This window comes from Hibiscus syriacus, unplaced genomic scaffold, assembly GCF_006381635.1.
Source record: "Hibiscus syriacus cultivar Baekdansim isolate YM2019G1 unplaced genomic scaffold, ASM638163v2 tig00110482_pilon, whole genome shotgun sequence".
Lineage (NCBI taxonomy): Eukaryota > Viridiplantae > Streptophyta > Magnoliopsida > Malvales > Malvaceae > Hibiscus > Hibiscus syriacus.
In genome coordinates this window covers 2,990,620-3,008,161 of record NW_024062758.1, presented here as the reverse complement: position 1 = coordinate 3,008,161, position 17,542 = coordinate 2,990,620, and the positions used below count along the sequence as shown (strand labels likewise).

Here is a 17,542-nt window from a genome sequence, read left to right as displayed (position 1 = left end):
TTATATTATTAAAGGGTATTATTGTCAAAAGGAGAGAGAATTGTCTAATACCTAAGAAAAGGGGAATGAGATTCCCGAGAATTCAAGGTGAAAAAATCACTTTGGTAATGTTTCATTACCTTGTGGTGGGAATGCTTTTGAACCAAAAGTGGGTATATAATTATGGAAAATATTATTCCCTTGATAATGAATTTTCATTGATCCAAGCGCCCCCTTAAGAGTGTTTGGATCAAAGAAAAAATATTATCAAGAGTAATAACCTTTTTCGGAATCTCATAGCCATGTTTAGTTTAAAAGCATTTCCTTTAAGAGGTAATAGAGATGGTAACTTCTTTCGCTTGTATTCATGAGAATCCTATTCCCTCCTCTTATTTAACAATTCTTATAATTTTGGAAAAATTCCCCTTAAAATAAATGTTTAATTTCAAAATTATCATTTATTTTATTCTTTTTAAATTTGTAATAAATCATTTACTTAATTTATATTCTCTCATAATTATTTTTTTTGAATTAATCTCATAATTAACATTTATGACTTAATAAATTATATTATATTGACGACAAATATAACATTGTTTCAACAATTTAAAGTTCGAGTTTATACTTGATCACCATAAAAGTTAGAAACATTACTGCAAGAATATGTTAGCTATAGTGAATGTTCAACACTAATTGCCTAGAAGAATTTCAATTCTCTTTTCATTATATATTAAAAAAAATGAATATATGATATATATATTTTATTCTACTCATTTTTTTTAAATTTTATAAAAGAAAATATATAAATTCTATGAATTAAAATTTTATAAACAAAAATATATAAATTAGAATTAATAAAAATATTCTTATATAATTTTTTAATAATATTCTTGTTTTAATATTAAGAACATTTATTAAAAAATATATTACAGTGATAATTTGGTAAATACATATTATAGTAATCTTATATTCCCTCAACTAAACACTATATTTTTACATTGCTGTCAAACAAACCAGACAAAGTAATATAACATTCCCAATAATGTGTCAAGTAATGTAACATTCAGATAATTTTATCCCCAAAGATATCTTATATTTCATAAATCAAACGACCTCTTAAAGTTTAAGCTACTGACTGGTTTTAATACAAAACACAAATGGTACATCTAAAGGGTGATTAGCACTTAGTAGTGAATTTATCAATGATTAATTTGATTTTTTTTATAAATTTTAAATTTAATCTTAATTCTATTAGGGGAAGAAAAACTAAGAAAAAAAAGGAGAGTGTTCCTAAAGAGTCTAAAAATCAAGATTTAAAAAAAAGTGAAAGAATAAAGATAAACAACTTGAACAATCATGACTAATCCTAATATGAAACCATCTTAAATATTCACTTTGCTTTTACAATCTTAAACCACCTTTTATAAATATAAAATAACACATTATTATTTTTAATACTTAAAACAATTAATTTTATTTGTCGTAAATGACATTGAATTGTCAAGTTATATATGGTGTTAAATTGTCTCTATTGATATTGTCCAGCACGGGTCTGTATTGCTCTGTAATGTTGGGCTGAACGACAATTCGACATCTTTCTAGAATTAAGCCCAATAACACGTCTCCTCGGGCTTTGGAATACCATCGGTGATGGCACAAGCTTTATAGTTCTGCTTGAAATGTCCAATCTCTTGTTTCATCTAAAATAACTATAGTTCTTCCCTACTTGTAACAGATGTGGAAGAAAATATTATATGAATATGTTTTTATCATATTATCTAGTTTCAATTAATAAAAATGATCTATTTCATCATTTTCTCTTTATATTATTGTATACACTTATTTTCGTCCGTGATTATTATTTTTTTATATTTTTATATTATGGTTGGTTGTCCTTTATTTCCATATGTAATGGGGTAAGGGGGAGATAAGATAGTAGGTTGCCCACAACACTAGGTTGAGAGCAGCTTCCGTAGGAGACCTCCAAATTATGAAATACCTTCCATGGGACTCGATCCCACGACCTCAAGGTTAAGAACCTTGTGCTCTACCAACTGAGCTAGATGGTCATTTCATATATATATATATTTTATATTATATAGTTTGCAAATGATTTTTGAAAATATATATAATATATGGTTTTTAAAACATTTTGAATATATATATATATATAATATATTTTTCAAATATTTTGAAAAAATATATAATATATAGTTTTGAAATTATTTTCAAAACTTATATAATATATAGTTTTTAAATCATTTTGAAAACTTATATAATATATAGTTTTTTAAAACATTTTGAAAACATATATATAATATATAATTTTTATTTTTTTTAAATATTTTTAAATATATAATATATAGTTTGAAAATGTTTTTGAAATTTTGAAAACATTTTGAAATATATAATATATATTTGTTTTTTTTTTGTTTTTTTATTCGGTTTTATGTATTTATTTTATTATTTCTTTTCTTTTCCAGGTCCAACAAGGGTCCAAGTCCAACAGACCCAACTGAGCCTGACCCAGCAGACCCTGTTAGACCCAAAGTCTATTACGGTTTTATCTCCAAGGTCAAACGCGCAGCCAATCGAGGGCCGTTAGATTTGACCCTTCGATCTAACGGTCCATATCTCACCAGGGGTGCCCAACGGGCGTTTTAACGACGCTAAGATTTTCGGTCAAGGAAATCAGGACTGAACCATCTCGAAATCCCTGGCCAACGACGAGCACGTTATTGTGATGATCGGAACTGACGAGCATCGATGGGGGTATAAATACCCCACCAAACAAGGGGACATCAACGATCAACAATAGAGCCACAAAAATACAACATCATCACAGTACCAAAAATACAAATCAACAACCAAAGGCCGAAGCCCCACAACAAAAAAAAAACCAAACTAATACACAAAAAACCAAGCGAAGCCCACTATACAAAAATGCGTCCTAAGCTAGAAAGAGGAAAGCTTGCCGGGAAGCCGAAGGGACACACCGAGAAAGGTAAAACCCGAACCTTTCGGGCTAGATCTACGTCGTTCGGAGCAGTTTTTGGCGATTTGGGTTTTGATTTTGTATTCGGAGCGACGAGAAAAGAACTTGGTGAGGTTTCGGGTTTGTCCGACCGCCGACGGTGGCGGCCGGAGCGATTTTCGGCGGTGACTATCGACTGTTGGCCACCGGAGTGGTAATCGGGTTTCCACTAGGGATGGGGAGAGTTGAGATGATTTGGGTGAGGAGATAGAGTTTTTATTTTGAGAGAAAGATGAAAATGAATGAAATTTGAGTTTTTTTGGGTTTTATATGCAATCCGTGTACCCGGTTCAGACCTGCGTTTCGACCTGACTCTGCCAAAGATCCGCGTGTTTTCGAGTAAGAAAAGGGGGAATTGTGTTTTGATCCCCCTGTTTCTTTAAACATTTCATTTTGGTCCATTTATATCAATTTAACCCCAAATTCTTCTTAAATTGACCCTCAAATTTGATTTTATTTCAATTCCGTCCTTTTATTATTAATATATTTGTTTTTTTTATTTTTCCCCTTATGTTTTGTTTTTTATTATTATTTTTTCTTTTTTTTATCTTATTTCCCTGAAATTTTTATTTAATATTTTTATTTTTTATTTCATTTTTTTTCTTTGATTTATATTTTTTATTTTCATTCCTTTGAATTGATTTATTATTTTAGTTAATTTTATTATCATTTTTATGTTTTTATATTTTATATTTACTTATTATTATTTTTTATTTAACCTTTTCGACTTTTTTTAGAAGAACTCCAACCGATCAAAGGTAATTATTCGAATTGAATTTTTAAATTTTAATTTTTTCGCAACTAAGACAACCGAGAAATTAATTGGTACTGAAATGACGGTTCAAAGGTGCTAATCATTCCTTGACCGTAGTCAACTCCCGAACCCTACATATTTCTGGTAAAACGCAGATCAGGTAAGATGGTATCCGGTCAACCTATTTGTTTTTAAAATAAATGATCGGTGGCAACTCTAACCCATTTATTCGTGGCGAAACCAATTCGGGGCCCAAAAAAGATTGCCGCGACAGTCATCATTTTTTTCAAGGATGTATCTTTATTTACTGAGATTTTAGATAATATGGTGAGGAAGGTCTACGAGACAATCTCTCCAGAGGTTTGGAATATTTTAACTTTTTCTTCAACACTACACAAAGGAAAATATTCCTTCACTCATAAAAATGGAGTATATTTCTGATTGAGTGATCATAATCCCACTGGTGCATGTATATGAAGGTTGTACAGTTTTTGGATTGAGTGCCACGCAGTGTTTTGGATTTTTATTCATCTGAAGCAACAAAGAAACATGGCATTAATTGGACTGATTTCTTCTTCTTCTTCTTTTGGATAGGAATTTCACTGCTTCTTGATTGGATAGGGATAACATTTTGCATGCTCTTTGTAAGTTGTAACCAATCCTTATCTTCGGAATATTCCCAGCCAAAGGACCGAACCTTAGTGTTCCATGGCATTGCTTTATTTGAGTGGCCATTGTTGTGTTCCAAGTTCCCCTGGTATAGATTCTTAACCCATAAGCACCATGGAACTGGAAAGATCCATTACATTGTTAAATGTTAAGTTGGTCTTTAGGGATAAACATTAACAGAGTCTTGATGATCGAGTTTTTCCCAGGGGCCAGGAGTGAAATCCATTCAGGTAGAGCTTATCATAAATCATCGACAGTTCTTATACAGCTTTAATCAATAATCAACATATGATATGATTGACCAGTCTTGATGATCGAGTTTTTCCCAGGGGCCAGGAGTGAAATCCATTCAGGTAGAGCTTATCATAAATCATCGACAGTTCTTATACAGCTTTAATCAATAATCAACATATGATATGATTGACCCTTTGGATTTAAGAGGAAAAAAAAATCTAGCCTATACACTCTACTTACAATATTTAGGGGCTTTCACTGCTATATGCCAATATTCAGCTAAAACATTTTCCTACATGATTTATCTTATTCTCTAGATGTTATTGTGAGTAAGGTATGGCCTTGTGAAATATTCTTTGGCCAGGAGCAAGTATTGCCAGGGGATCTTAACTCGATTTTTTCCGTGAGAAAGCTTCCAATTGTGAGCCGAAATGAGCTTTCCACTCTCTCTGCGTCGAATAATGCGGCAGGTATTGCTTTACACCGAGACGAGCTTTCTCGCAGAATTCTAGAATGCGTTTGTTCTGAATTAGTATGTGGTCTAAGCCATCAGTTCCTGTTGAACAAGGTACTGCAGAAGAAAGGAATGCCACTAAGTAGAAAACTTCTTCTTCTGGTATTACAACTGAAGTTCTATTGTCCCACCTGTAAGCAACATTAAGTCTTTAACACTATGATCAATCAATGAAACCCATTAATGGTTAAGAGGTGAATTTTGTGAAAAGAGAAAGAGGGGAGTTTACTTTGATTTATTAACCGGGTAGATAAGAATGGGGCCATTGCTTGTATCTGTAAGGATATTTCCAAATACATGTGGAGCAAATATTTGGATTTTACTTCTTGGATGAGAAGATTAAGCCATGGGTGGAACTTCCATAAACCTTTCGACCTAGTTGATCTCGGAAATGTAAACTCGGTCTAGAAACTCAATGTAGGGAACTTCAGATACAAAAAGTGTTGATGGAACATGGTTTAACAAAGATAATGAACTCTTAATTTCCTGCTTAGTGAAAACAGACATATAAGTTCTTCCATTTGATGTGAATTAGGAAGTTCAACTGATGATCGGAGGAGTGTCTCACCTGACTTATGACAGCCTTTTCGTCCCGATTGAAGTACTTTGCCAATTCTAGGCAGAAGAGAGTTCTTCCATCTGAATTGAATTTGCCGGCTTGAACAGGATCTTGTGGGTTGAATGATGATCTCCAGTTATTTAGGAGACCAGTTCTGTTTATTATCACAAATCCTTCGATATAATCAAATGTGCTTTCTCCAGATATCAATTTCTCTTGGTCCTTGGCAAATGTGGCAAAATCAGTGTACAACACTCTAATCCACTTCACCTGTTAATGGAGGAGAACAGTGACAACAAGTGTAATTTCAAATAAACTAAGACCTTTTGCTGTTTTTACCATTTCCGGTGCAGGTTCCAGCGATATTCTAGCCCGTGTTATGATACCGAACTGACCTAGTCCTCCAAGAACGCTGTAAAAGAGATACTGTTCTGTTTCTCCGAGCAGTTCACCACTTCTCCTTTCCCTGCATTCAAGTATAGTCCATCATCAGCGACATATATATATGTAACGATGAAACTAATTGATAAATCAATTGCATAGACAAGTTTTGTATATTGATGTTGAACTTCGTTAGTCCTTAAATGTATTTGAACAAACCTGTAACGACTTCCAGTTGATGAACATTACTGATCTGAGGTCCATACCGGAAGGCCTGTCCACTGATCCCGGCATTCGACAACGTACCACCAACCGTTAAATGCAGGTAATCCGACCAAGATTTCGGTGCCAGCCCAAGTTTAAGGCCTTCACGTAGGATGTTTATCCACAGCTCGCCACCGGAGACATCGACATAGGGGAAGTTCCCGGTGTGAAACTGCATTTCAAGGCCTTGGAGTGATTCCATGTTGATGACAACACCTCCGGGCGCTTGTGCTTGGCCCTGGAGTGAATGACCAACCGTGAGCTCCGAACCAGGACCCATCTGCCAAACATGCTTCATCGTGGTGGCGATATCCGAAACCGACTTGGGGCGTAGAACAGCCGAGGGAAGGAAACCGTATCTATTGCCAAAATCTTTAGCTGCGTGATGAAGTTGTTCGAAATCGAAATGGCCATCAATGGGAAGCGTTTTTAGTGAAGAAATAATGCTGGGAAAGCAGAGGTTGATTTTTGAAACTCTTTTCTGGCGATGTGGCAAGTAAACAATTTGAAGGCTGAGTCAACTTATAACTTGGGTTTCTAGAGTTTGAATCCGTATGAAGACCGCCTTCTTAAGTGGGAGAGTTATAGGATTTTCTTTCAGTTAAACTTTTTTGGGTTCTTGTGTTTATATATAAAGCCAAGTCCAAGAAGAGAAAAGATTTCCACAAATCTTTTGTTGCTTAAATTTCCCGACAAAACCTTTGTTTAAGGTTACCTTCTTTTTCCTGTTTTTTGGAAATGTAATTAGGGTTCGTTACAAAGAGGTTGATGAGAAATTCTCATCTACTTTTGATGTATATATTTTCGTAATTTATTTTTATTTTTTTAAATTTTATAAATTTAATCTTGTTTTAAGGATTTTATAAATTCATCTGAACACACAGAAATTTGTCAATATAAATTAAAACCGTAACAATGACATGAGCGTATCTATTGTGAGATTTGGAGTAAGGGCATAGGCACGTGAAATTCAGATGCCTATACGTTGGCTTTATGGTTGAAGGTCATATGATTGGTCACATTGGACCAGCGAGTTTGTAAAGAATGAAGGAGCGGATGACAGCTTAGTTAGGGGAGACGATCAGAGCCCCTTTATTTTTATTTTTACCGTCTTTCGGCAATCTGTTGTTACTAATTGCCTTGGAATCCAACAACTGGACAACTTTAACTTTGACTATTTCCAAATCCACCCCAAATTAATATATTTTAAATAATTAAATATTACATTCACATTTTTTCAATTATTAATTTTGAATAATATTTATTTCATAACACAAAATAAAATCGCTTCAATCAGCCGTGCGTTTAAAAGCACGTTTAGTTGAGCGTGTCTTTATCTTATATAACATAATATGTCAAAATTGAAAAGAAAAAAAAACTCATAAAACATATCTTTCATTTTTTTTTACTTCAGCCTCAACTGGTTTAAAAATTTTGATTTTAGGATATTTAAGGTAAAATGATTTATAATTTTCAAATTTTAGGGTACTAGATTTTGATGACAAGTGAATTATGACATATAAGCTTAGTGATTAAGATTAATTTTAAATTTTATTTATATTGTTATAGCTATAATAAAATTATTTATCATGTACCTAAAACTTAAATTAAACTATTTACCGCATGCAATTGGCAAACCAAAACAATGGAAGCAAGTGAAATGAATAATAATAATGATAACAAAAACAACAAAAAAACAACAACAACAACAATATGGTTTAATTATAAAATAAGTACTCAAACTATACAACTTTCTTAAATAGGTGCCCAAACTTTTATTTGAATCATCCATGTATTTAACGTTACAAATATTACCACTTTAGGTACCTGAGTCATAACAACCTTTAAAATCACATTTAAGTGGCACATGTCACGTTTTGATTATTTAAAAAAATTATTTAAAATAAAATTATATATTTAAAAGAATCCAAAAATTTCAAAAAACTTAAAAAAATCTCAAAACTTTGAAACTCCAATTTTAATCCCTAAACTCACGCCGGCTATCACCGTTTGATGTCGACCATACCTCCACCCTACGACAAGCTAAATCTGATCATAAATGACGCGTCTCCAACGAAAGAAACGACAAAATCACGATCCAAAACCACATCATTGGTAAATTCAACCCCCAATAGAGGCGAAGACCGACCAAGGAGATTGTAAGGGTGACATCGACAGGTGTGGTTGGTAAGGGAGGTTAGGGCTAGAGAATTAGGGTTTTCTTTTGTAATTTTAGAAAAAAATATACTTTTTATAAATATAATATTATATTTAAAAAAATCAAAATTACCAAAGTATGACACATGTTACTTAACGAATTTTTTTAATAATCATTACGTCTCGACACCTAAAATGATAATTTTTGTAATTATAATGTTAGACATTTAGATGATTAAATTTTTTTATACATCTATGTGAGAAAAATAGTACAATTGAACACTTATTTTATAATAATAATAATAGCTTTATCTTTAGCCTACCACTTGCCACGTTCAAAGTTGGAATTCTACAACAAAAGTATGTGGATCATTGATTCCCTTACTAGAAGCTACAATAGGTAAAGCAAACTTGGAATCTCACAAAAGTTCCTTATTTTTTTTTGTTCAAAAATAAGTATTTTGAGTATATATTATACGATTATAAAAAGATAACTATAAATATTATATATTATTTGACTAATGATAATGATTATTTTCACTTAAATAATTATTATAAATAATGATACAAAGATGTTAACAATTAGTTGATATAGTGGGATGAAATATTATATCTATTAAGTAATATCAAAGATTCAAATATTAACGTTTGTGAATGAAATAAATTAGGTTGAAATAGTCATTTTAATATTAAATATCTACAATATTCAATTTAAATTAATCAATTAATAGATCAAATACTAATATTTATAGAAAATGGGCTAAAATTATGAAATTTTGAGTAGATATTGCACTCATTTATGGTAGTACCAGGTGAGCTAGATATAACAAATATACTTCTCTAATCTCCAACATATAAATGTGGAGGAAAACCTAATCTTGAATAGTTATAAACATACTTTCTAAAAGTAGCCCTACCACTAATAAAAATAAATAAATCAATACTTGTTTTTATTAGCTTAATCTAATGATTCTGTGGGACGACAGAATTAATATATTATTGTACAATATTAATGCTGAAATCCCCTTACGTGGGCCTCTCTTGTCCGTCCAATGCTCTACAATTGTCGAGTGCAAAGGCAAAACGACATTGAACTTTACCGGATAATTATTAATCGCAATTGTCACCAAAGAATCGAAGGGACGGGCGAGGTGGGCTCCCCATTTTCGATGCAAAATCATCCACCCACGTCAGCACCATCTCCACATTCCCCATTGAGATTGATTAATTTTGGACGTATGTGGCATGACCCATTATTCGCGCAAAAATGTAATGCAGAATGGGAAAAAAAATTCTCATATAACGTGGATCTAATATTATTTTTTCATCTAAGGCATTTTTTGCAGTATACACTTAGTTTATATAAAGTGGGTTGCTCCGCAAAGAATGATGAAAGCACCAAATTTTTGCCATTTTACACCTTTCCCAACCTTTTCTATTTGGCTGGTGCACGTGGCATTCTATTTTCATATGTTAGCACTAGTCTTAAAATAAGTAAGCGTGGTCCCAATTTTAATTGAGAAAAATTCCAGGATAATGCATAATTAAAATTTTAACATGGGTCAATAGCAATAAAATGTTTTGATGAATAGGGATGTAAAATTGGGTAATCGTTCAGGTTTCAGTCGGATCCTGGTAGGTCGGATAAAATCGGATACAGTCAAGTCATGTAAATTTGATGCTTTGACTCGGATCGATCGCTGCCAGTTCAGGCCAAAACAGTTCAGGTTCGAAGCAGTTAAAAAGCATTTAATAAGTATGGGTCAATTTCATATGCAAATAAAATTTGGAGGACTAAATTGAACAAATATGAAATTAAAAAAAAATTTAAATAAAAAACAACACAAAAGGATCAAATCAAAATAATTTAAATGTGAGGTTGAAATTAATACAAAAAAGTACTAAATTATACCCTTTAAAAAGTTATGGGCCAATTAAAAAAATAGAATTAAGTAATAAGTATGGGTCAATTCAGATGCAAATAAAATGTGGAGGACTAAATTGAACAAATATGAAATTAAAAATAAAAATTAAATAAATTAACAACACAAAAGGGATCAAATATGAAAAATATTGTAAAATGGACTAGATTACATTCATTTTAAAAGTTGAGAAAAAATTAAAACAACTAATATATATATATATAATATAAATAATATAGTTTATATATAAAGTATATGTATTATATATATAAACTGTATAGTTTATATATATATATTATGTATAAACTATATATACCATGTATAAACTATAATACTATATAGTTTATATATAAAGTAATGAACTATATAGAATACATAGTTTATATATAAATTATATATGAATTATATATAAACTATACAATTTATATTTATATATTATGTATAATTATAAATAATATATACTATATAAATTATATAGTTAATTAATATAAACTATATAGTTTTTATATATAGTATATATAGTTTAGGATTTAGGGTTTAGGGTTTAGAGTTTATGGATTAGGGTTTAGGGTTTAGGGTTAGGGTTTAAGGTTTAGGATCTAAGGTTTAGGGTTTATATTTATATTTATATTTATATTTATATTTATATAAACTACATACTATGATTTATATTTATATACTATATTTTATACTATTTATATAAACTATAGTTTATATTTATATACTATATATATGAACTATAGTTTACGTATGAACTATATGTAAATATAGTAAACTATATAGTTTACATATGAACTATGTAAATTTTATATACTAACTATAGTTTACGTATAAACTATAGTTAGTATATAAAATTTACATAGTCTATATAGTTCATATGTAAATATCAACTATAGTTTATATATAAACTATAGTTAGTATATAAAATTTATATAGTTCTTATGTAAACTATATAGTTTACTATATTTACATATAGTTCATACGTAAACTATAGTTCATATATATAGTATATAAATATAAATTATAGTTTATATAAATAGTATAAAATATAGTATATAAATATAAATCATAGTATGTAGTTTATATAAATATAAATATAAATATAAACCTTAAACCCTAGATCCTAAACCCTAACCCCTAACCCCTAACCCCTAAATCCTAATCCATAAACCCTAAACCCTAAACCCTAAACTATATATACTATATATAAAAACTATATAGTTTATATTAATAAACTATATAATTTATACAATATATATTATTTATAATATACATAATATAAAATAAATGTATAGTTTATATATAATTCATATATTTATATAAACTATGTAGTTTCTATATAGTTCATTACTTCATATATAAACTATATAGTATTATTGTTTATACATGGTATATATAGTTTATACATAATATATATATATATATATATATATATATATATATATATATATATATATATTAGTTGTTTTAATTTTTTCTCAACTTTTAAAATGAATAATCTAGTCCATTTACAATATTTTCATATTTGATCCCTTTTATGTGTTTAATTTATTTAAATTTTTATTTGTAATTTCATATTTGTTCAAGTTAGTCCTCCACATTTTATTTGCATCTGAAATTGACCCATACTTATTACTTAATTTTATTTTTAAATTGGCCCATAACTTTTTAAATGGGTATAATTTAGTACTTTTTGTATTAATTTCAACCTCACAATTTAAAATTATTTTGATTTGATCCCTTTTGTGTTGTTTAATTTATTTAAATTTTTATTTTTAATTTCATATTTGTTCAATTTAGTCCTCCAAATTTTATTTGCATCTGAAATTGACCCATACTTATTAACTGCTTTTTAACTGCTTCGGACCTGAACTGGCAGCGATCATAACTGAAAGTAACCCGACCTGAACCCGAACTGTATCTGGTGTCAAATCAACCTGAAAATGACCCGACCTGATCCGAGTCGAAGCATCAAATTTACCTGACTTGACCTGTATCCGATTTTACCCGACCTACCAGGATTCGACTGAAACCTGAACGATTACCCGATTTTACATCCCTATTCATCAGAACATTTTATTGCTATTGACCCATGTTAAAATTTTAATTCTGCATTATCCTGGAATTTTTCTCAATTAAAATTGGGACCACGCTTAACATTATTTTAAGACTAGTGCTTAACAATATGAAAATAGAATGCCACGTGCAACCAGCCAAATAGAAAAGGTTGGGAAAGGTGTAAAATGGCAAAAATTTGGTGCTTTCATCATTCTCTGCGGAGCAACCCACTTTATATAAACTTGTGGACATTCACTATAGCAACGAAAAACCAAGAAGACGCCGAGAATTTCATCTACCTCCACAACTCTATTTCAATTAAAGACGCCGAGAATTCCGTCTACCTCCACAAACAAAATTTTAGTCTAAAGAAGCCGATATATCTCGTGGTCTTTAGGCGTATACTGTAGAAAATGCCTTAGATGGGGAAATAATGTTAGAACCACATTAGAATTGGAATTTTTTCCCATTCTGCATTATCCTGGCATTTTTGCCACATTATTCGGCCTCGAATTGTTCGTAGGTCAGATCTTGGTATCTTAGTTTAGGATTATGCATAACAGTAATATCTTTTATAGGGCTGTAAACAAATTTTATTCGGTTTGAAAACTCGCAAATTTATCATAAATTAAAAATGTAAAAGTTTGAAATAAAAAATAAATAATTTAATTTTGATTTTGATTAAAATTTTAAATTCAAACTCGAATATAAATTTTAAATACATAAAAATAATAATTTATTATTTATCCAAAAAATAATAATTATTTTTTTTAAAAATAAAATCTTAATATATTATATTTTCGAGTTGCTTGCTTGTTTTTCGAGTCGAGTATCAAGTAGGTCGTTTTAGCTCGTTAAGAACTCAAGTCGAGCTCGAATCGAGTTCATTTTAGTCGAGTATTTATCGAACTTTAACCGAGTCAATCTCAAGTAACTCAGGATCTGTCTTTTCTCATTTACATCCCTAATCTTTTAGGTGTGTATAAGATCAATTAAATATTAAATATGAGTTTTAAATTAATTTATATTTGTATATCTTTAATTAAATATATTTTCGACCTGCACATGTTTTTTTTAAAGATTTTTATTGTATTTCTTAAACACTTGTGGGGTTTCATTTTATTCAATTATTCTCAAGTATTTATTGTTATTCAATTAGTGATTTTCATTGTAAACATTTATGTTGTGACGTTTCTTTTAATTTGTTTCTTCTCAAAATATTTTTTTAATATTTGAGTATAATTTTAAAAGAATTTTATAAGATCAAACCTTATTCTTAAAGGTTCAAATTCTTAATAGTGATATTTAAAAAAAAGATTTGTTAAGAAAAGTTATTGGAACCAAACCACTATAAATCATTTTATTCTTATTGCTTTAATTGTCTTTAGTTTTGTCCAACAAAAAAAAGAGCAATTCACTCTCTCTTCTGACTTATTTGGATCGTAATTCAACTACAAATATTTATTTTAGAAAATAACGATTATATTCCTTTTTTAAATTTAGGGTTAAACTCAATTTTCTTAAAAAGATTAAGGGTAGAGTTTTATTATAAAAGAATAAAAGCAAAATTGGTAAAATGATACATATATTAGGAACAAAATGTATCATTATATCATAATTAAAGATTAAGGTTTAATGGTATTGAACTGTTTCAGGTGCAGGAGGATAGCATGCGGTTGGTTAACCTCCTCAATGATTCAGGAGCTTCTTCCCACCCGTTCTGCTGTCGTGGTTGGTTCTTGGAATTTTGTTGGATGCCCTGCGAAGGGAGCGTCGAAGCTGATGGAATGTTTAAACTTGAACTCCCGTGATTATATGGTTCGTACATTTGATTTGTCGTCAACTCCCATTAAGCCTCCAGTTTATAGAGATATTTATGACCTGCCTATGTGAAGGTTTTTTTTGGGTTAATTAGGCTTCTGCCTCTTTTTAATCTCTTAGACTTGGTCCGAACATTATAATCAAATCTAGGCGGTTATATATTATATTCAAAAATTCTTTTAATATTTAAAATAACGTTAAAATTCATATAATAATATAATATAGAATTAGCCATAAGAAAGATTCATACGATAAACATATATTTATATAAAAGAAAATCGTATAAAACATATACAAAACAAAATATTGGTAATACAGATATACCAAGACAGTAACAAAAACACATGTCATCAAAGTATATCTAAAGACATAAAGATATACAGTGATACAAAAATAGGAGTAGTCGGTCCTTTTGATGCCAAGTCTGCTAGTCTACGGTCTGCTACTATATGAAAAAAAAGTTACAGAATTAACTAAATAGCCCAATGTGCTCCTTACTGTGTATAAAAACATACAAATAAATTATTATAGTAAAAAAATAGTTTATCAAACATGCTTTAAAAATATGAACACTACCACCATCCGAACACTAGAATGTGTAGGTTCCCCAGAACTATACACCCACATGTAAATCCAGTAAGGGCCTTATACATATAGCATAAGGACATGCGGTAAGGATGTACCCTGTGCACAAAGCAGAGGAGCCTACGATAAGGTCTTACAAGTCATAGACTAGGCTTGATATACTTCCTCCAATAATACCCCCAATGACAGTAATAAATATGTATATATTTGAGTGAAAACAATAGTTTAATCCATTAAAACATGAAAATATTTCATAAACATGAAAATATTTCATACTCAGAAATCAGATACAAAAATATAATAACCAGAGATCATATAAAAAATATACAGTAAATCATATATCATATAAATAATATTCAGAAAATCAGGTACCGTGTCGTAAAAATATTCAATATCATCAAAAATCTAAAACAATTCAAATAAATAGTTTAAAATTGTAATGTAACACCATCAGGAAACACACATGTACCAGTCTGAGTAGTCTGATAAGGAAGCCTACTATCGAGTCTGTCGATCATGATCAGCGGCAGCGCTAGATCATACGAATCGAAAAATCTATATCAGAATCCTAATATGAATAATAATAGTCTCTATTTAAACAATTTACAGAAATCTACGAGTAACTCTCGAAGAATACAGATCGAGAGGATATGACGAACGAGTAGCACTGGATCTAATCGACCATTGATCAGGAGAAACACGAGCACCTTTATAAAAATATATTCTCGAATTAATTCCATAATCAAATCTCAAATAAATAAGCAAAAATGCTAAAAATACTAAGTATTTTTTGATTAACGGGCTCGATTCAAGGCTTTCGGGTCAGAATTTGGTAAAATAGATCAAAAAATCGAACTTAGGACGTCGAAAAATATCAAGATGGAGGTTTTCAGAAAAAGTCAACGGCTAATCGGTTCAGTTTGGGTTGGACAGAGTAAGGTAGAATCAGATCAGATAGGCAGGTCGGATCAAGTAGGCGGGTCCGGTTGGGCAGCTTCTAGAAGCTCACCAGGCGGCGGACCTTCCCCATGCACAGTGACGACGAGTGAGGGTTCGTATGGGGCCTTTAAGGGTCGAAAAAATTAAGAAACATTCCTACATGCATTTTAAGGGGTTTTATGACATTTACCAAGCTTTGTTCACAGCAATGAACGGTAGAGAGCTCGATTTCACAATGTCGAAAACTTGATCTTCCTTATCCCCTCATACGCTGATTGCAACAGAGACAAGATGGACATCAGTGGACTCGGGATGACGCATGAAACACGATGATGCGGGAGATGTAAAAAACGGAACAACGGTCGGTGAGGAAACACCAATTAAAGATTTCATTCTAAAAGAGAAAAGGTTGGAGAGAGAGAGAAAAGTTTAAACTTTCCAATTTTTGGACTCTTAAACTCACATTTGAAAAATAGTATAATTACATTACAAGTGTAACCCCCACAGACCTATAAGGGTAACCAGATCTGACTCGGGGTGTCAATTTTGGGCCACCGGAGCGACCCACTATAAAAATAGCGGAAAATTTAATTTTTTTTATCAGAACATGTAAACTAATAAAATAAGTTGTCACTATTTAAAAATAAAACAGATTTCCAGACTCGTATATAAATCAAAATACAATTACATGCCTCCTAATCACATGTACCATACTCTGCAACAACGCCGGAAGAACTCCCTTACTGAAGTCGATAGATGCACTGGTGCAATTCTTTTAACCTGAAAAGGTGAGTAATAGAGTGAGCTTTGAAAAGCTCAGTAATACAGAACTACCAAATAATGCTGATGAACGTGCAGATACAAATAAACATATATTTCCTTATTGTTTCCGAACATTTATAGATTTTTATGCTGAGCAGAGATCCTACTGATATTTCAGGTGGTAACGGACAATGAGCTTTCAGTTCAGAGAAATATTTCGGATGACTGAGTTCAGGAGATCAGAATAGGTTATCTAGTGTGTTCCCATAAAACAAGTAAAAAAATACAGATCTTTTAAAACATATATATATATATATACCCCCATCTGTCACGTACAAAATGTGTAGGTTCCCCAGAACCATACAACACCGTCACGTCCAGTAAGGTCCTGAGCATACAGCCAAGGAACCGGTAAGTAAGGCCCTGAGCACACAGCCGATGAGCCTCCAGGTATTCTCCCTCCAACATTACCCCCCAAATAAAACATGTTCCGTCCGTAAACAGATATATCAAAAAATCAAATCATAATTCACGTCAAGTATCATATCAAAATCCAGGTCAAGTATCAGATTAGAATCCATGTCAGATATCAAATAAGAATCCATGTCAAGTATCAGATCAGAAATCAAATCGAAAATCAGGTAAAATATTCATGTGAGTAGGGAACACACCAGAATTTACAAATAGTATTCAAAGATATTGGATAATCATAACAAGTAGAGGAACACGGATCTTCAGTATACCGATAGAATATCGGAATTCAAAATCACTATTGGAAGAGTTCAATAACCGACGGAATCATCAGCTATTCTGAATATGACTTAAGCTGGTAAGGAAGAAATGAAGATTCAAGACATTTACAATCTATGTCGATTAATCAGATTATCTAACAACTCCAGATAAATAGCCC

At 31.0% G+C, this 17,542-nt stretch overlaps 1 pseudogene; it reads right to left on the bottom strand.

Annotated features, from left to right (window-relative positions):
- Positions 1–4,844: 4,844 nt before the first annotated feature.
- On the bottom strand, positions 4,845–14,353 carry LOC120128664 (annotated as a pseudogene).
- Between the last annotated feature and the right edge of the window lie 3,189 nt (positions 14,354–17,542).